Consider the following 21993-nt stretch of genomic DNA (forward strand, 5'->3'; position numbering starts at 1 on the left):
AGGAGGTCTTTTGGAACTGCGAACATTCAAATCAAGGGTCTTTCTTGGCTTTTTGGTTGAAAATCGCCTTAAAAACCCAGAATATGAGGAATGAGCAATTTTGGGGTCTTTGAGAGCTGAAATTACCAAAATCAAGGGTTTTCGGAGCTCTATTTGGTCAAATATAGGGGTCTTTTGGAGCTGCGACATCCAAAGAAAAAAAAGGGGGGGTCTTTCCGGGGAACATACCCGTATGGTCATTTGCGTTAAGTGCCCCCCGGGTAAAATTGTTACATTGCGTGTCATTTGGATGTTTAAATATTAAATCTACTTCACGTTTCACTTTGTTTAATTTAGTTGAGAAATATTTCTTCCGTCCGTTTCAGCCTTCCTCCCTTCCTTTGCTCGGAACTCAACTCAGTTTTACCCAATTAAAACTGTACAAATTCAACAATATTGACTGCAGTATAAACACATACAATCTTTCAGCATGAAGGAAATTCGTTGTTTGGACGCAAACCCTGATTAAGGGAAGAGTAATGGGAGAGAACGAGCGCAAGACCTGAGCGCAAAAAGTCCACTTTTAACGAAATTGAGTTACAGGTGGTTTTGAAGCTATTGGATGAAGACAAAAGTTTTGACATTTTTTTTGACATTTTGCCCCCTCCCCATAGGGGTCACGTGAGGGGTCAAGAGGGGTCAAAAATAAAAAAATGTCCAATGTCGTCAAGAGACATGTCAAATTACTCGTCTCATCACAACGATTACGAAAATATATAATTTATCATACACTTTGAGCTCGGTTAATGAGTAGAGTGTCTCTTCTGGTTAAAGGTCAACTGAGGTCAAATTTTAAAACAACCTTCAAATTCAACAAACAAGGCGTCAAATTGCTCGTCTTTGCACATAGGTTACCAATGTGGTTAAATATCTCCAACATCTGCATTCAGTTTTTAGTCATGAGCTTTTGTTTGAATCCGAGCGTAAGTCCAAAAATCATAAATCGATCAATATAGATCAATATTACAGATATTTACTTGGTTGATATACAAAATGATTTTTCTTGCCTATACCCGTGTACCTGAGAAGTAACAATATTATGGCTTTTTTGGTTTCCAAATTATCTTTTTTTTTAAGTTTAAACGATCATATCTCAAAATGCCAAATATGACTTACGGTTGTCGTGCGCTCAGGTCTTCAAGTCCAAAGTATTATAAAACTATACATTTTCGGAAAGGAAACGAGTCGAAAAAGCCTATGGTAACCCATTTTTTCATTTATAGCTATTCATAATCGTGCAATGCTGTCAAAAGTGAAAACTGTGGGATGTACAAATTTGTTTTTGTATATGTTGTAATGTGCTGAGGCTTATTTTAACGTCCTTAAACTTTAAAACGGTGCACATTTTACGCTTTCGAAAATTGCATCTGGTGCGTAGTCTTAATGTGCACCAAAATGCCTGCTTTTGAAATTGAGTAGCATTTCGACGCAAATCTTTGTTGTTATTGTTGTCATAGTTGTTGTTTATACATGTTTTCAGACGTTATAAACATACAAAAAAAATAAACACAAAGTCATGAGGAAGGGGGTATGCTCTATATATTGAGTAAATTTAGTTATAGTTATTAGTCATCAAACATCAAAGAGAAATCTCTAGAATTTATGGAAATCCATCGTTTGTAGTCACAGATCAGAACATTGGAATAAGTAAAAATGGTATGCTAATTTGCTCTCAGATTATCCAGTGTGTTATAAAACTACAGAATTTCATAGTTTGTGCAAGTCTACGTTGTTTAAACAATAACTGATATCTGTACCGCCCCTTGTTTTCGCCTCATTGTTACATATTCTGAGAGATGTCATATTTGTGGCAACATAATATTTCTTCGGGCAATGCATTATAGAACCAATACGCCATTACGATACACTTTTTTTTTTTTATGTCTGCACGACTACAGATCCTGGCGATAAGACCAATTATACAGAAGAATAGCCTAACCATGTACTGCGAGTACGTTACTATCAGGCCTCGAAGTAAGAAAAAAAATCCAAGGGTCCTCCGGACCCTTGCCTTTGAAATTTCAAGGGTCCGAACCCGGACTCTTGCCTGTAAAATTTCAAGAGAGAGAATTAGCTACGGCGATCACGGTATGTAGATTGTAGAAAATTGAAAACCCGGGTTGAAAACTTGATGGGAAACTAAAATGAAAGTATACTCAGGGAGAGGGACGTATTTATGAACCAGATTTTCCAGTGGAACAACAAAACTAGGATTTTCTGCTCTTGGTTCAATTCTTACGGGTCACGTAGGAAATTTGTGGGTCCGGAATTTTACGCAAGGACGCACTTTATTTCGAACGCTGTTACTATAGGCTAAATACCACTAATTATATCTATAACACAGTTTTATAGGTAATTTGAATCACGATTTACGCATTTATGCATATTTCTCTGACATTTGCACATTTAGTATTTTACAGTGATTTTTAAGCATCTTTTTCAGATGCCATACAAAAAAATGGTTCCTCTTTTTTTCTGCCTAACTCTAATTAGTGGTATACCCATTATGTTATTGTAAAGTGTAACGCAGAACTATAATAACATAGTACAATTTGCTTGTAGCTTATTTATCAAGTACTTGAGATACAAGCTGGTAGCTTAAGAAAAAATGTGAAGACATTTTCGACGAATGGGTCATAGATCACTGTAATAGGCTAGTGGCGCAATGGGATATGGAGGACTTCATCAAATGCTGCCTCATTAGAGACTAAAACTGTTTTAAACAGCATCGAGGACTTTTAACACAGGGGAGCTATTACAACGTCATAATAGCGGTTGGCAATGAGCGTCCTGCGACTTAAGAATCACCGTATTACATATCTCACTCTGATGATGACGACCTGGGCGATTCCAGTTGAAATCCATACACCCCAATAGAAGACATCACCTTAATCCCGGGGTTACCAGACTTTGTGACTTCATTTGAAATATACACCACTGTATGGGAAAGTAAGGTCATATCTTTCATAGGGGTGTTTGGAATTCAGCTGGAATAGCCCATTGTATTAGTCAGTCGGGCTCTACAAAGCGCGCGAAGAAATTGCTTGATCCGTGCATGAGTTTGCATTTAACAGAAGCAGCCTGCAAACGGTGGTGTGTTTTCGCGGGTTAGTTACTCCATTCGACAATTGGAATTCTTATGTTGTACATTAATTATGTTTGATTTACTGTACGATGTTATGTTGGAATAATGTGAATTAGACAAGTAGAGGAATAACAGAATGAGAATTGGTAAGTCAATTTAATTGTACTCATATTCTATTATTATTCGTAATGTTTATTATTTGCGTATGAAGAATGTTATGAGCAAAGATAACCGGTTGAACAGTTATGTTCATTGTGCAATAAACCGGTTAATTGTGATGACTTATTATGCTTACATGAGTATTATTAACGCAAATTAGATGTTACATAAAATATCATCTCTAGCTACTCTCCTTCTTGAAATTCATTAAATATAATTAAATACATTTTAAAAGAGTATGAAGAATGTTATGAGCAAAAATAAAGGGGATGAACAGTTATATTCATTTTGCAATAAACCGGTTAATTATTATACTTACATGAGTATTATTAACGAAAATTAGATGTTACATGAAATTACAACTCTAGCTACTGAAATCCATTAAATATAATTGAATGCATTTTAGAACCAAGGTCATTGATCACCAAGTCATTGCTAAATTTATTCTATATATCCAAAATGCCATCGTGGGTTCCCTGACGGTTATAGGATGGTTGAAATGAAGTTTGGATTGAAATATCAGTTCAATATTTTCATTTTTGGCCCCACACATTATGTGGGGCTTATGTTATTATCCAAATGGTTGTCTGGTAACGTTTGTGAAGGTTGTCATTAATCCAGGTATAATTAAATAGTCTTTAAACCATTCAACTGCACTGACGTTTTTGAGAGGCTACGGTTTCACACCTTAGGTTGTCTGGTTGTTTATTTGTTTTGTTTGTTTATTTGTTTGTTTGGCTGGCTGTCTGGGCAAATGCAAATTCATTAATCCACTGTCGATCAGTTTCAAACTTGGTTTGGTGATTGAATATGATGGCCTGATGTGCTGTATATTTGTGTGTCATTTATTTGCATATTAATTAATATTAATGAGCTTATTTGCATATTGCATATTATTTGTATTTGGCACCTTTGTCACCTCAATTACAAACTACTAGGTAGGTATGGTTGATATGTTTGATATACAGTTATAGATCAAATAGTTTTACTGCTGTAGAATGGTTTCATTTCATAAATAACATTCGGCTTTTATGTCTGTTATTGCTCATGAATAATATGAACTAAACGGATAGAGGAATACCAAAATGAGAATTGGTAAGTCATATTAAGAATTATTAATGTTTTATTATTATTCTTGAAATACATTGTTTGTGCTTACAGAGTGTTACAATGAAAAATATATAATTACGTGGGATACGCTCCGTGTCTAATTAACAGCTTAGCCGTCATGACTTGTTATTTAACCTGAGTATTGTTATTATTCAATTTAAATGTTATATGATATAGGAATGGGTTCCAGTATTTTATGATGCAGAATATAAAATTGACCGTAATTATAATAAAAAAAACATTAGAACATGTTAACGGCAACTGATTGCTAGTATACTTCGTTGGTCATAAAAAACAAAACAAAGGTTAGCCAGTCAGAAAGTTACGGTTAAAATTATGGCTAGGACTAGCTACTCTTAGGACTAGCGAATGTTAGGAAGTTTGATAACTGAGTTATCACTCATACTTATACTGGTGTGGGTATTTGAATTGATGTGAGCTGATAACTCACTTAAAAGTACCAGGCATTATTCTCGATCGTATTTCAAAATAAGGTAAATGTAAAACTGTAGCCATATAGTCGGTTTTCAATTTTATTTTAAAATGTTGGCATCTAGACCAATATTATTGCACTTTATACAAGATGGTTTGACGATGCGATGATAGAGCTTTAATTTTATATAAATGTTGATCAGTGTACTTCGGTTATATTTATAAATGCGCTTTTATAAATACGCACGTGATTCATGGGCACGACATACCAAGACCAGCAAGCGTGATCAAATCCTCATGCATTGACCACTGTACAGAAAAGGATAGGAACCCTGTAGATAAATGTCATCAAATTTAAGTATTAATTGAATAGCAAAATTATTACACATGGGGGATTCCGAATTTGTAATATGTTATCAAAACAACATTTTGAAAGTATTTGACGACGGAAAAAAATATTCAACGACGGAAACATTTACAATATAATCACAAAGTTGAACAAAATAGACAATTTTGCTGCACAGTAGTCTCATGTTGTCCCGCCTTTCCATTCAAATATATAGGAAGACCATCCGCTATGTAGAAAGTCACTTCAAGACTTACTGCCTGCAAGCTGTTATGGCAGCGCGGAGGTGGTCACGTGCGTATTTATAAAAGCGCATTTATAAATATAACTGAAGTACCTGTTGATAAAGCAAGTAATGATGTATCCAACAGTCGATGTACAAAGAAGCAAGATCATTAGGTGCATGGTACAAGACGAGGACTAAGACGATGCCTCGGATATATAAAAAACATAAATATATACCACTCGATGTAGAGAACAAGGCAAGGACAAAAAAAGATTAATGTAGAATACAAACCACAGGGAAGTTTACAAAAACTACAATAGCACAAATGTTACTACTTGTCCCGGTGGTTTTATTATGCAGTTTTTACTAATGCTGCTCATTTCTATGGTTTGTATTGTGCAAATTAATATAGCTCAAATATTTTAAAAGTTTATGCTTTATTGCCTTGATTTCTAGAGCAGTAAAATTATCCGATTCTATGCTAAATGATACTTTAATAGGGTTTCAGTTGTTTGACATTATTTATAAAGTATTTATAAAGTATTCTGTAGGATCATACTTTCATTTTTATTTTCAAGCGACGTTAGACGAATAATACATTATCTATGCTGCAGTAAATGTTTAACCGTCCTTATAATGTATTGTCAGAGAGTGCAGAAAGTGCAACCGATGTTGCAAACTATTCCATATCAATCCCCAAATCAATCCATCACAGCTCACTTTGCTGTATAGCGTCCAGACTATCGGAGATAGTTTAATTGATGCATCCATTCAATTCTAAGAGTACATTATCATCATTGGACGTAATGGCTGAGAGTTTTCTAATCATTTATATGTGCCATCAGGATGTCATGGGATTGGATTACAGGGTACATTAAGACTTTATGTGAGAGATTTAGTATACATCAAGTTCTTATTATTGTGGTGCCTTCCTATTAATACCTTAATCTGGTCAATTATATCTCTTACGTGACTATATTAATCATAAAGTTACTTTTCACATGATTTGGTAGCTATTTTAAAAACAACAACAACAACAATAACAACAACAACAACAACCCCCGAAAAAAAATAAAACAAAAAACAGCATCCTCACATGTAAGTTCTCAGGTTACAGACTTTTTACAACATAAATTCTAACTGGTTCAGTAAAACCATGTTAGAATTCTTATTTTCCAGGTGGCACCTACCTCAGTTTTAACATAGTTTATTATGTTCCAGTATCCCCAAACTGAATGTTCGCGATTGAGCTGCATGCAGTCTGTTCCCATGAGTACTTTTGTGATATTTGTTTTGTACAAATCATGCTGCGAAAATCACTCAGCTCATCAGGGAGTGATAACTGTGATACTTTTGCTACATCCAATTGTTAAATTATAACTGTCTGGCAGCCTCCATTAAGCGCAGACACTTCTCACGTCCTTTTATTTGATGAAAGATGATCGTCATTCATCAATAATAACACTAAGTATCATACCAGAGTTTTTGAATCATCAGGAATAAATAACCGAATTTTGAGTCATGTAACTCCAAGAAGGGTGTATTAAAATTAGCTTTAGGATAAAGCACGTATTAGCAAGACAAAAACTGTAAGATAAAAATAATATAGAAATACCAATTATTTTTTGAATAATAAAATAGAAATACCAATAATTTTTTCCAATTGATCCAATTTTCACGACTTGATTTGTCATTTTTGACTTCAAGAAAAAAGCTTATTGACTCGATATAATAATATTGGTTTAATTTCATCACAGTCCATGAAATCTTAATGAAAAATGTTTATTATTAGCAAAATAAACCTCAACACTCTATTTTTATCACAGTTTAAAACAGTATTAAGAAACCTCCCAGCAAACCGAAATGAAATGCTTGTTCAATGTTGCTTCACGTTGAATGGGCTATTCCAGAAAGTAATGGCACCCCAAAGAAGACACATAAGTTTGTACCATAAATTTGTGGAAATTCCCTTCTCAAAATTTTATCAAAAGAAAAAATGGGAATTCCCTTTTTGACAATAAAATAATTACAAAATTGTGAATTCCCAGTGTCCCTAAAGAAGACAGGCTAATTTTTGCCAACATTTTTGGAAATTACCAGAGCAAAAAAAAAAAGCGAAATTTTTTTGGAATCCTATGTCTGGGGCGGGGGTGCCTTTAATTTCTGGAATAGCCCAATATAACTGTTATCCAAACGCGTTATTCCGGGACGAATATGACACATGATTGATCTTTGTTATCAAAATATTATGAGAATACGTTGCCTCAATATTTTCTCAAAATCAATATACGTCATGTGTTAACTACAGGGTAAGTAAAAAGTGCTATAAGGCAAATAATTATTTTGAAACTAAGTTGGATTTTTTAGTTGTTGAAGCTTTATGTTAATGCTATATATTATGTTCAATAGTCCCTACAACAGTTTTATTTTATGAGCCTTTTATTGCAACACACTCTTTCATTCAATTGTGTCCACTAGGCACCTGCATTCTAAAGAGTACGACCATATGCAAAACTGACTTCCCTGTTATTGAAACTTAATAACCATCTTTGAAACAAATGAATTGAAAATTAAAATAAACATGAGAACAATGTGTTTTTCAAGACAAGGGGCAGTAAATATTAACACGTTACACGTATGACACATACGTCAGAAACTAAAAAGGTCATTATTTCTCTGTCTATACCCTCAGACTAAAACATTCAGTGAACACATGCAGAAATTAGAAATGCATAACACTAATGAAAATTTTAATTCGTTACACTTTAAAACTCTGGCACTGGTAAACTTCCATTGAAGAGCCTACATTTGGGTGCTGATCTTAATTTAGTTTCATTAAATGCCAATACGGTATATGTTTTTATATGTTTATATTTATTTATTCATTTCATTACTAATTAAAAGTCTATGCACTTTCCTTCTTATCAACATTAGTAAGGTATTTAGGCGACTGTCTGAGAATTGTAACAATTTCCTAATGTATAGAAGTTAAGTGAGGCATGTTGGAATACTATAACACAAGACAAATATTTAACGCTACATTGTCCGTTGAATTTCGTTACGTTTAAAGCCATATTATAACATTTCTGTAAAATTAGATTAGTATTTCATTTCCATAAAATGTTAGCTTTTACTGTCAGATAATGCCCCCTTTTAATTTTGAGCCGAACAAGTGAGGTAAAGCATAGAAAATTGGAATTTACTACTAGCGCCCATGCATGTTACTCCCGCGGTTGTAATACGGTACGATCCTCGGGGTGTGTGTGTATGTGTATCCCGCACGCCGTGTACGTACTGTGCATACGTGTTCGACTAATATTTCCATCGTAATAATAAAACGCCGGTTCCATCGTTTTATTCAAAATCTCAGATTTTGACAAAACTACAGCACCTAAAGTATTCATTTTTGCAGAGTATCTTTATTGACTAAAGTACATAACAATCGTGTAAAACCAGAATTTAAATTTTTTGAGGGCGTTCTCCTCAGCAAATGTTATAATATGGCTTTAATATGCAATATCAATGTTGTATCAAACGTAATGGGCAATGAAGCAATTCAGTGTCATTGGTAACATGTTGTCCAAAAAGTTTGTAATGACAAAAAAGTTTGTAATGATACTTATTGATGAGAAGATGAGAAGTTGTTCAAAAACATACCAGGGAAATCATAACATTCGTAACGGCACGTGTAGCATATTGTATTACAATGGGCTATTCCAGAAATTAATGGCACCCCCTAAAGAAGACATGTAAATATTATCCAAAAAAATGGGAATTCCCATTTTGACAATGACATGATTAATAAACTGGGAATTCCCAGTGTCCCTAAAAAAGACAGGCACATTTTTGCCAAAATTTTTGGGAATTCTCAAGCCTAAAATAAAAAGGTGTCCTTTTCTTATACATTCCCATATCGTCTTTAGGGTTGTGAAAATAATGACCATTTTTGTGGGGGAATTCCCAGAGCAAAATGGTGAAGAATTTTAGGAATCCCATGTCTTCTTTAGGGGGAGTGCTTTAATTTCTGGAATAGCCCAATACAGGTTGTTTCTGACAAGAGGTAGTTGTATACCAGAGGTAGTTGGCAACATCCAAATATTGAAACACAACAACACAAGTGGTATGGGGTTTCATCATGCATAATCTACGTATGTATATAAACTGGGCTCAAAAAAGAAATATGAACCATAATTGCACACAGGATTACTTCAATACTCCATTACCTCAACAAACAGAGTTATGAATTTGGAGAAATCGCTGCATTTCCGAAATGACAAGTAAACTAGATGATTTAAGAAAGAATAGTATTGATAAAACCACATAGGTTTATTTTGTGTTTCTGAGTTTCAATTAGGATATGTATCCTTGCAAGTAAACAAAAGGGACCCGAACTAGCTCCAGTACCAATCTTTCAGAATCACCCTGTACATGGAACATGGAAGTTCGGAGGCCTAGAATCTTGTGATTACTTATTGCTAGTAAGATCAAATCCCACAGAAAGGCACAACGCAGCAATATTCTGTCAAAATACTCTTTCAGAATCAAAAGCACGAAAAACCAATAAAGTCGCGAGGCATATGTCTAGGTTTACCCAAAGGTTTTGCTGAATGACGTGCGGTATGAATACGTTGCTGATGAAATTGTGTGATTGGGTGTCTTCAAATCCTGGACTTCCAATATTACATTCAACGTTAAAGGTAAATATACGTTAGTCTAAATATATTGTATCGTGTTTTCACGAGCGAGACAAAAAGACACTTCTGCTATGTTCAAACAAAAAAGATTTTAATATTTGTAACATTTAGGCGCTGCAATTTAATTATAAATTTTACAGAAAAAAATTCATTCACAATATTCGAATAGACGTATTACAACAAAGAAAAGTAAACCAACCTATTTCATATGACAATGTGCTTGTCAATCTGTAATGTTTTTTTACTGGTTGACTTTTGAATACTCACGGTTTGTATTGGAGACTCAATGAGGCTTATCATAGTCTTTTATAAAATTCAATATTTCAATGTATGTGTTCTCGAAATTTACGTTCAGTTTGTCACATTTAACACAAACCGGGATTTTTCAGAATGTCCTACTACCTTTTTCAAGTATTGTATTTTTGCAACCATGCCACCAACGCAAGTGCAATAACTTCAAACTTTCTCGTAGATAACATTTCGTAATGACAAAAAATGAGATCTGAGGTTACATATTTGAAGAAAATTGTTTTTATATCTTTTCAGCATGAAAGCTGCATATCATGACGAAATATCGTAGCTTGACATTCAAATTGTTTATGTTTGATTTATTTGATTGTGTTATATAAAATTGCTGAACCAATTTGTGCGTATACTGAGTGGTTCTCATTCTCTATCGAACTTGCTATTGCAAGTGATGCGACGCGACAGACAGTAGGCCTTCGTGTGGACAAGGTTAATTTGGACCCTTTGATTTAAAACTAGCGTCACGTTTTTAATGTAATATGTTTTTGGATAGTTTTTTCACCAAATACTCTTAAGAAAATGTTCTTTACGAATATGTTAACAATATTTGAAGCAGACTGTTCAATTTTGAGATATGAACCTTTTATTTGGGTAAAGTTGTTTTGGACCACCCTGTAGAGTTAAACTAATATTGGCTTACATTATTTATATTCACACGTTCACAACCTAGCTCATGCAATAATGATAAAAACAAAAGGGAAACAAAGTTGTTACGCTTTCCGATTTTATTATTAATTTCCATCTATGACTACATCACTGACACTTCATATTTAACCCTCTAGACTGAAGATGACAAGTTCCTCCAAATTTTGTTTTAAAAATTGAAAATATATATCTGAAATGTAAATTAATATGACCATATTTGGAATAAGCATAAAAATGCATTCAAATGGGTACAAACAAGCCCAGTATTGCTTCAGTTGTGAGATAGCTCTTGATATTTAGAAAAAAAAATATCTCAAAACTTGTACTTTTTATGTTGAAGCCTAGTATGGCTATATACGCAGAGCGTTAACTATTTAAAAGGAACTATGCTCCTATCACTACCATATTAATATTAACAAATACTAATAGTTTTCATTATGCTCAGTTAGTATTCATACACATTTCCTCCAAATGTCACGATCTGATCCCTTGATCCCGAATGATGAACGTTTAGCGTTAAATTATATGTAATATTATTATGATATTAATATAATTTAGATCAAATTATGCAGCAATCCAAACTGAGATAAAGACAAAAATATGGAGTAAAAAACAATAAAATGCATAAGAAAATAGACATCAAAAAAACGTCATAACTTTAAGTTACCTATATAATAAGACAAGGTAAAATCATCTCTAACATCTTTCAACATTAGCGGTAGACATCATATTACCATATCCCTGATCAACATCGTATATTTGTTTCTTTCAGAAACGCAAATACTTATAATCGTTTCATTGGCCCGCATCTTTTCATTAAAGTTGTAATACTATCATTACCTTTCTCTCTATATCATATTATAATCCATCTAATTACTCCGAACGGGCATTAACATTGATTCAGTGTCTCATTTCAATGTCAAAATTAAATGTGTCTTCTAAAAACACATATTTTTAATTCGTCTAATAATGTTATTATAATTATTCTGGTTGACATTTAAAAACTAAATTTACAACAGAGCGAAGTGTAAAGATATATAATTATACATGTAAGGCTTACCCTATTTCATGCATTGGTTCTTTTTGCAAGTGCTGTAATTTGCTCCAAAGTGGTTTTACATCCAAAGGCTGTCATTAAAAAATGATGTGAACATTGTTTATGCTGATAATGATATGCTGCCTTGTTTGATGCGGTTCTTGTTTGTTCACTATTTTACTTAAAGGCAGTTCAGTGATTTGCTCATCCGATCGTAAAAAATCATCATCAACATTCTGATAGTAAATCGCTGCCTGCTAGTGGTTCAGCCGAAAGCCATGTATTTAAGACAAAATAAGGCATTTACATGAATATTTAATTTACTGACAGTATATAAATTAGCTACATGTATTTGAAAGGGGCCTCAACTTTGTCAATACTGCTGTTTTCCTCATTTTTTGCCAATTTTTCATTTCAAAAATACCTAATGACAATTTGAATGTTTATCCTACACTTTTAAGCAATTTATAAACAATTTTAATTTTGTTGCACTTTCGCTAGGATCACTGAAAGGGCCTTTAATATTGACAATCGACTATTGACAATCTGACATCCTTACGTGATCGACAGACTCAAACACAAATAACATGAATAAATGTTATTGTCACATTAGAATAAATATGGAAAATATATCGTCACTATGTCGTCATATATACAGTAAGCCACAGAATTAAGGTACCAGTTGTGTTCACCCCTGTATATCCCAAATAAAGACAAATATGTCAAAATTAAAACAAGCAGTCTATGCCTGTACTCTTTAGCTCGGACTTAAGACCTTATTTGTTGAAATTGGTTGAGAATTAAAGAAACGATGATCTAAAACCTAATGAAGAAACGAAATCAAAAGTTGCACTTTTGTGTTATAATCAGTGAAAGCACGACGCTAGTTTTAACGTGCTAATCAATGGAAGCGCGGCGCTAGTTCTCTTGTTCACGAACGCTTTGTGTACAAATCAATAGGGCATGCAATGAAGGAAACTGCAACTTTTACATTGGTATCTTCCTTGGGTTTTGGGATCGCCATGTCTTTATTTCTTGAACAATTTCAACGAACTAGGTCTTAAATTCGAGCTAAAAGATGCAGCTATTGGTTGCAGGTTCCAATTATGACATTATCTGTCTTTGTTTAGGTTATATAGGAGGTGAACATAACTGGTACCTTAATTTTTTGGCTTACTGTATTAGAGGATCAAAAAATACGTATATTTCCATTACACGCAGCATCATAATACTCTATTCAGTAGGTAAAATTGATATCCCTATTAGCCAAGAAATGTCACAATACGGTATTTGTTTATGAAGAATACCTATCATTAATTAGACATAATAAGACATAATAAAGAATAATAAGAATAGTACTAGTAGCAATATCGTTATTCATTTAATATTATATCACTCATACATAAATTCTAGACAGTTCATTGATAGATTACCATTTATCATTTTTACCAAGCCGTGCGCTGACTCTTAGACTCGCCGATTTAGTTATGGGGTGGACCCCAAAATGTGAAGTATATCACGGCAAAACATGGTGTTATGTTGATGAAAAAATGTATTTCCTACCTTAAATAGTATTTAATAATAGCATTCATGTACGAGTGATATAAAACAAATATTAACTGTCTTAAATTCGTATAAAGGTCGAAATATAATCACTCGGTGAAAGATGTATTATTCCATTCCACTCGCCGTTCCGGCTCGTGGAATGGAACAATCCCTCTTTCACCTCGTGATTATATTTCGACCATCACACTCATAGACAGTTAATATTTGTATAATGAGTGATGGCCGATAAAAGGTAAACGAACTATTGCTAATCATGTAAATGAACGTCTCAGATAATAGTTGGCGCACCGCAGTGGCATCTTAATTCATTATCTTTGCTATTAAAACCAAACAAATACATATGTCAAATTAATTAACTAGTTCTACTGGTTAAATAGCCGATTGGACATTGAAGTTGCGACCTATACAACTCGTATAGATCTAAGAAATGGTGATGTGCAGCTATTTCAAAGGGACAAACACGTATGTAAGTGTTATAAATTCGTGCAAAGACTACATTATAGCAGTCTTTCGCAAACTATATCGTAGAGGTTTTGGAAAATATTGAATTCCATAGAGACTATATAAATGCTAATGATCTCAGGGGTGACTTTCATTTTATTACACACAATTGCTACAATACTATTAAGTTTTATATATACAGAAAAAGATGTCAAAATTCAACCCTTTCTTTTATACCTCTTCAGAAGGAAATATGTGACGTGTCATGTCAAAAGGAGACACTTTTGGGCAGGATCGTAAATGGAGATATAGCCAAAAATCTGCCGGTGGGTGATTTTTTCACAATTTGGGTTTATTGCTAATTTGTGATGTTATTAATGTTAAAAATATTGTCTGATAGTTTCAGACCAACATATAACTGGCATCTTGTATTTTTTGAGACATTTTTCAAGTTAATTCCTACTCTCAACATTGTAAATAATATTTTTAAAGACCCATATCTCAATTTCCAATTTTATAATACCATAACTTTCGAACTCAATATCTTCGCTTAGGAATGTCCGATTTCATTGGGGAAAACAGCGTTTGGGAGCAAAATATCTCTATATTTAAGATATGTAAAAACCTCAAAATTCATAACCTGCCCAAAAGTGTCTCCTTTTGACATGACACGTCACATATATAGATGTTTCGGCTTGAGTCCTTAAGGTGGTACTACACTCCCTGATAAATTTTGTCAAAAATCATAAACTAGAAAGATTAATTTAATTCAAAACACCGAATTTATCAAAATAAATGGCAGGATTGGAAGGGACTTTTCACTAAATATTTTGTTTTTATTTTAAATGCTAGATAATTCAAATACTATGTAAATACCGTATGTATGTGATACTTGTGGTACTGTTTTTGTATTGTTTAATATTTTAAAAAAACGGTGCATAAAAATCAATATCTGTATTTTATCTGAGATAATATTATGCTTGTGAAATGTACACTGGAAAAATAAGAAATAATAATGATAATAAAATAAAATAAATAAATAAACAAACAAACAAACAAACAAATAAACAAACAAATAAATAAATAAATAATAAATAAATAAATAAATATGTCCATCTTAATAATGAAAGTGGAATATCTCTTTGTTATATATATGCATATATTGGCAATTAGGAGTATTTTATTGTGCTATACTTTCTGCATGTACACTCGACAGTAACGGACATCAATTAAAACAACAACAAATGCTATAATTGCAATATTTAAATGCAACTTGTTACGGTCGAACTTCTGATTTATGGACTCATTTCTATTACCATAAAGCAATTCTAACGTGACATCCATATTGGTGTTTATTCGTGTCTTGTCTTCTCATTGATGGTATTGGTAGTGAAATATTGTCCTATAGATAAGGTACCCAATTACTCTCCTTTCAAATAAATTAGCGGTATCTTGAATGTGCAAATTATTGAACTACTTATTGGGTTTTCTAGTTGTAATCCATATACCTTCTGTGGAAGACATAACCTTAATCTCACACAAAGGGGGTGTAGATTTTAAATAGAACCACAAATTCAGGTAATCCAATTTGAAATTCACACTAGTTACATTTTTATTTGAAATGAAAATAAAAGTCGTGAAGTCAACTGAAATCAAATTCTAAAAAGATTGTCTTCTTCTATTAAAAGTGTGACATTTTGAAACAAATTTATTCCAGTCGAAAAATAATTTCACGAGTTGTAGTTTTCCTTTGGGTAAGTTCAATTTCCCGCCTCACTACTTTCATTTCAACTCAATAAAATAGTAATCATTGGGAAATGGGCTTGTAGATATATCAAATTAAATATATATGTTTTTTCACAATTATCTAAAATAAATAGACACGAAACACATATGTGATGCGATCAAGCAAAATCAGTCGGAACTTGGAAATATTAAATTTTTAGTTTCTTTAGGGACAGTAAAAAGCATTAACAAAGCTGGATTTTGCAGAACATACCATTGAAATTGAACAACCAGTTCCAACGATATGAGCAATTAAAGAATTTCCGAAACAAGAGGAAACAAAAGTAAATATTTCCTTTGTTTGGCTATATCTCAAAATCAATATTTCCGAGTTCCGACTGATTTTGCTTGATCGCATCACATATATACCTTTCATCAACATCGAAAGCTTATATTTACTTTCTGATTTCGTAATATTGTATTATGTATACTTTACAGTAATATATTTGAGTGGGAAGTAATACTGTAGTTTATGTCAAAAACGTACCTTATCCACGCAACAAAATCAGTGAAAACAATCATACGTCATTAAATATTTGTTCTCTTCTTCATTTATATGTCAATATGAATGTATGTTTCCTTATTCTTACGATAATGTGCTTTGTGATTTATATGCCTCCTACAGGGAAGTAATTGAAGACCTGAGCGCAAGAAGACCGTAAGTCCACTTGGCCCCTGAACATGTATACACTAAAGCTAATACGTATAGTTTCTTAGGGTTTTATGATTAATACATGTTCCAGGGTGAAACATCATGAGAGGTTGTGAAAGATTTATTTTGGCCCCTGAACATGTTTAAAACATTACCAAACTATACGAAACTATACGCAACTTTAGTGTATACATGTTGAGGGGCCAAGCGGTCTTTTTGCGCTCAGGTCTTCTATTGTGGATTACATTTGGAAACTTGGGATACATGGCAACCATGAAAGAACTATATCGTTGGAAACTGATCTTTTGGGTATTGTAACGCATATACTACACATAACTAAATAACTGATGTGGTTGAGGAATATATCAGCTATCACATTTCGCATTTTAACAATTGACCGCTCCGTTTTTTAAATAAAAGAATTTTACGAAAGTACCTCATTTTCAGCCCGTCCCACGGATTTAAACATCTGTCAATGACAATATATGCTTCGATTGATATTTGAATCCGTGGAAAGGTTTGAAAATGACGGAGTTTCGTAAAATTCTTTTATTTCATGAACGGTGTTGTCAATGTTCAAAATCACAAAAGTATGTAATAGCTGATTAATTGCTCAACAACGCCAGGTATTTAAGTTAATTGCATTAGGTTATCCATGCTATATTAATGCCCGGGGGCAGGGGGCACTTCAATATGAAATGGATATAGGTGTAGGGCTGGCACTTTCGCAGTAAGGGGCATTCGGCGAGAGCAAAATGTAAAAAAAATATGGGGTCATTGGGTGAGAACATGACCTTTTGTTAAATGGAACCTTGATGAGAGCCAAAACAGCGCCACATGAACCTCGAACATCAAATTTCTTTTTTGTTTTTTCAAAATAAGTAACAAAATCAGTGATAAATAAAAGTTGCTGTTCAATTTGATCTTGTTTGGGTCTTTGGGTGACAGATCAAATGAAAAAATAGGGGTCTGCGGGTGACAGAGCATGTGTTCGTAAACAAAAATATGGGGGTTTTGGGTGACAGCGACGCTGAAATGGGGGTCTTAACAGCCCTACATACGCGTCACCTTCAAAGTGGGAGTGCCTCCGGGTATAAATGACTTCCATAGCTATGTAGTTGTGTACCACAAAAGCTGCTCATTGCTCTGGTGAAACTCATTTTCACTTCCGTTATAAATATTCAGGTTTTTTAGCCATCTGACTTCTGCTAAACCCAGTACTCTCCATGAACATGTCCATAAAGAGTCAACTCTTACAGCTCAACTTACCGTACTTTTCCTAACCAGACAGTCCATGCCAAAATTGTTACTACACCTTTACATTTCATCGAATCTCTTTTGATGTCTGTCATTTTGAACATCACACTTGAAAGATGTATGCTATGTAGAAACTTTATTTTGCAATTTCATAATTTGCATATTATTAGCATATTTGCAAGAAAAACATGAAAATCAATAAATACCTATATTTTTCACAATTTCAATATTTTATTAGAAATTAAGCATGTAGGCCGTTTGTTATGACTTGATGAATGAAGCTGTTAAAACAGATTTTGATATTTTTGCTTATTTTTCCTTTTTTGCCCCAAAATGTGTAAAAATCAAATTTTTTGGATGACCTATATTTTCTTTGAATATTTGTCAAATTTCTTAATTTAGGTATAATACAGTGCAGAAAAAGATGTCAAAAAAATCTGTTAAACAGATTTCCAATAAATTTACCATTTTGGGTTAAATACTCAATTTTCATGCGCGGGATATTTGAAACATAAAATGAAAACATGTCCATTGCACTTTTTCCTCGAGATGTACTATAATATCAAGGTTACGGATATATTATAATCCCTTCTTATCTTCACTGATCCATCAGATACCTATTGTTATGAATGATCAATGAAACGGTTCAGAACTGGGCTACTAATGGTCTGTCAAGTATCTATAGTTATTTTCATGACTGTTTCAACTCAAAAATCATGCAAGGTCGAATGTAGGAAAAGTATGATCAGTTGAGCTGTACAGTTTTCCAGTTTCAAGCAGCGTTCGTCGGACGATTCTATGCCCCATTGGTTATTGCTGCATGTATTAGTCTAATCTTGTCCTTGTATATACTTGTTATTATCACCCAGGGTGACAATTGAGTAGCGCAGACGTTGTGCCTCGTTCAATCGGGTTTGGGGAAATCAATACTTGGACTCATACAGTACTAAGGCAGAAACCATATCTCCCACTGGTGCCTTTTTTTGTTGCTTTTTCTGTCTCGTTAACTTGTGTTTGCTCGAGCGCAATTATTTGTGCATGTTAGCTCTCGTCCAATCACGTGCAGATAGCTATACCGTAAAATACCGTGTATACCATATCATAGAAAGAAATCAACAGCAAAAAACAGCGAACGCAAAAATCAAATGGATTGAGCATGTCGAGAAGATAATAGTTCTTAACAGAAATCGATTTCAAACAATACCATTGTAGGGGGCACATCGACATCGCCTGGTAAATAATTACATTGTACAGTGCTCAGGGAAACTAAATCAATACCCGGGATCGATACACGTGTATTTGCTATGCACGATTTGATATTCAGACGATAAATCTTTAGATCCCGGGGTACAAATTGATGAATATCTCCCGTTTTGCATTATAAATTTGGGAAAGGTAAAAAGAGCACCAATTGCGAGATTTTGTGCGATGATTTTATGCAAAGGATATAAATGTCTTCAGTGGACTTCGTCGAATAGTGATTTTCGCAGGACAAGCGAATCAGGATATACATCAGAACTTTGAAATCAACAACAAGAAGAAGGCTGTTGGCCAAGCAACATCATTAAACATAATATATTTTTGATTGATTCTGAATGATTATATGTATTTATATTCAACCGGATGTTCACTGACAAGATTGTTATCAAAGCAGACTTTATTTTGATTAAAGATTCAGATATTGTTAACTTAATCAAATAATGTGTTTTGTTGTGCATTCTGAAGTGAATCTGGATAAAAGGTGTTTCGGCTTTGAGTCCTCCAGGTGGCATTACACCCCTAATAAATGTTGTGACTAATTTTGTATTTTTCTCAAAAAATAACTACACACTGGTAACAAACGTGATGTATATTATAGGGGCAAGGAATCCAATTACTTCACTGAAATTTTAGTGATTTGGTTCATTATCTTAAGAAATGAGGTACATTCTAGCGGTACCTCTTTTCTTATCATAAATTACGTACCGATTGTCTTGTGTCACTGAAATTCCAATGTAGTAACTGGATTCCTTGCTCCTGTAATATACACAACTTTTGTTACCAGTGTGTTATTATTTTTTTGAGAAAAATGCAAAATAGTCACAAATTTATCACGGGATGTAGTACCACCTTAACGACTCGGTTTATGACTCGTATATGATAAGATGATTTGGTCCGTTGTGTCAATGAATAGAAAAGGAATTAGCGCTCAGCGCTCAGTGTCAAAGATTGATCTTGCCAGGCTTGTTCCTTTCTACTTGCAAGGTTGCATAAATGCACAGGCATGCATTATGTGAGACATTGACTTCTAACCATCAGCAATTATCGATATCTTTACACAGAATGAATTTAAAACCACGCAGCTTTAGGCTTCGAAATGTTGTACGACTGCAAAAAGGTTATACGAACCGTATGGGGACGTTGTGCATCAAGGCAGGCTACGCCATTTTGAAGGAAGGAAACTTCCGTGGAAACATGTATGCCACACGGGTTTCAAATTATGAACTGTTACATGAGCGAGTATTATCGTACTTGGCTCTTTATATTACAGACAATGCCCCACGGTTACAGGTAATGTACTCACTGGTCTTGGATGTATGAAATACAAGATAACGAGGAAATGTATCAATCATTATCTTAAAGTAAAAAGGGATTCCCTGGTTTATATGCATGTCATTTCCAAAATATCTAATTACAAAATAACTATACTGCTACTTGTACTTATGAGATAAGAGTCCCTTGACATGCATATACGCCACTTTCCATAAAAGTCATAGTGTCTGACTATGTCGACTCATCTAGAAGAACATTTCAGTTTTAAAGTTGCGTCTGTTAACATCCCCTTCTCTTGGTTTTCCTACTTATGGTCACTTTTTTAATCATTAATATATAATTTTAATGTCTAAACACCGCTTAAGGTAGTATAATGACGTAGGACTTCAAAAAGGTGAAAGTGCATACATATAAAATTATGAATTAGGTGTATTCTCTCGGTCTTCAATTATAAATAACCAACTTTCCCACTCCTCATCGTCTGCTTCCTATTGGAACGTTGGTGGCGTTGTTTTGGATTAGAGTAACTGGTTATTTTTGGACTATTGTAAAGAATCTATTACAGCACTGTAATTATCTACTTGTACACATCAAATTGTTTAAATGTATGGTTTGGAATTTAATATTATGTAATTTGGGTAGACATCATTATACCAGACCCGATCTGCGTTTCTAGCTAAATTCTGATGAAAGTGTCAGTTATGCCCTTTTGCCATGGAGGGATCGAGGAGCAGTATTATTTTGTATCTTGATATTAAATAGTAGCTTTAGTAATATATAGCTGCCTCATGGGCGATTTTAAACTTCATCAATGTATGCCCAGCAAACACAAAAACGTTTTCAAAACGTTTTAAATAAGTTATATTCTAGCTTTTGGTTTAGGTAAAAACGTTTTAATAACATTAAAATGTCGGGTTATATAAAGGTCATGGTAACGTTTTAAAACGTTTTGTATGAAAACACACTACAACAATATTTTTTAATGTTTTCAAAAATGTTATTGTAAACTATTTTTGCAAACATTTTTGCCAAATATTTTGTCAATACTTAAATAACATTATGTTAAAATATTTGAACCCAGCAAACACATGTTCTTAAAATGTTTTTTTCAAAACCTTTTAATAACATTTAAATGTCGGGTTATATAAAGGTCATGAAAACGTTTTAAAAAACGTTATTGCTAATATTTTAGGCAAACATTTTCGCAAAATATTTTTTCACCCCCAAAATAACATTCTGTTTAGAATGTTTTGTATCAAGTGTTCAAGAATGTTTTTGGAATGTTATTAAAACGTTTTTATACCCTTTATATAACCCGACATTTAAACGTTTTCTGTAAAACATTTTTGTTTGCTAAGCAGTAGATTATCAAAAATGTTTTTAAGGTTATGAAAACGTTTTATACTCTTAATATACCCTTTATATAACCCGACATTTAAACGTTTTCTGACAGCCTTTTATAACCTTTTGCGAATGATGTCGAAAACGTTTTGTGTTTGCTGGGTGGTTATGTTTAGTGTTGTTAGTTTTCGCTATTGTAACATCGGATGCAATGTTCCAAAACAGCTGCCTTTTTTAATATTTAAAAAAACTGTTTTACTCATTTTTGCGAGCTTCCCGCGAATTTATTCCATTTTTGCACCATAATTTACCTTCAATATGGCAAAATGTTTCGCGCTTCG

The 21993-nt window shown here is 33.5% G+C and overlaps 1 protein-coding gene across 2 annotated transcripts in view; it reads left to right on the plus strand.

The window, feature by feature from the left end:
- The first annotated feature begins 3109 nt into the window (after window positions 1–3109).
- LOC140170381 (uncharacterized) overlaps window positions 3110–21993 on the plus strand; it is a 105422-nt gene continuing 86538 nt past the window's right edge. Inside the window, exon 1 of one of the 2 annotated variants that reach the window (XM_072193757.1) lies at window positions 3110–3270. The gene's annotated coding sequence lies outside the window, so the exon portion shown is untranslated. Of the gene's footprint in view, window positions 3271–4339; window positions 4379–21993 lie in introns of those variants that run through there. The other variant, XM_072193758.1, reaches the window with a different exon arrangement.

The sequence above is a fragment of the Amphiura filiformis genome, chromosome 14 (genome assembly GCF_039555335.1).
Source record: "Amphiura filiformis chromosome 14, Afil_fr2py, whole genome shotgun sequence".
Lineage (NCBI taxonomy): Eukaryota > Metazoa > Echinodermata > Ophiuroidea > Amphilepidida > Amphiuridae > Amphiura > Amphiura filiformis.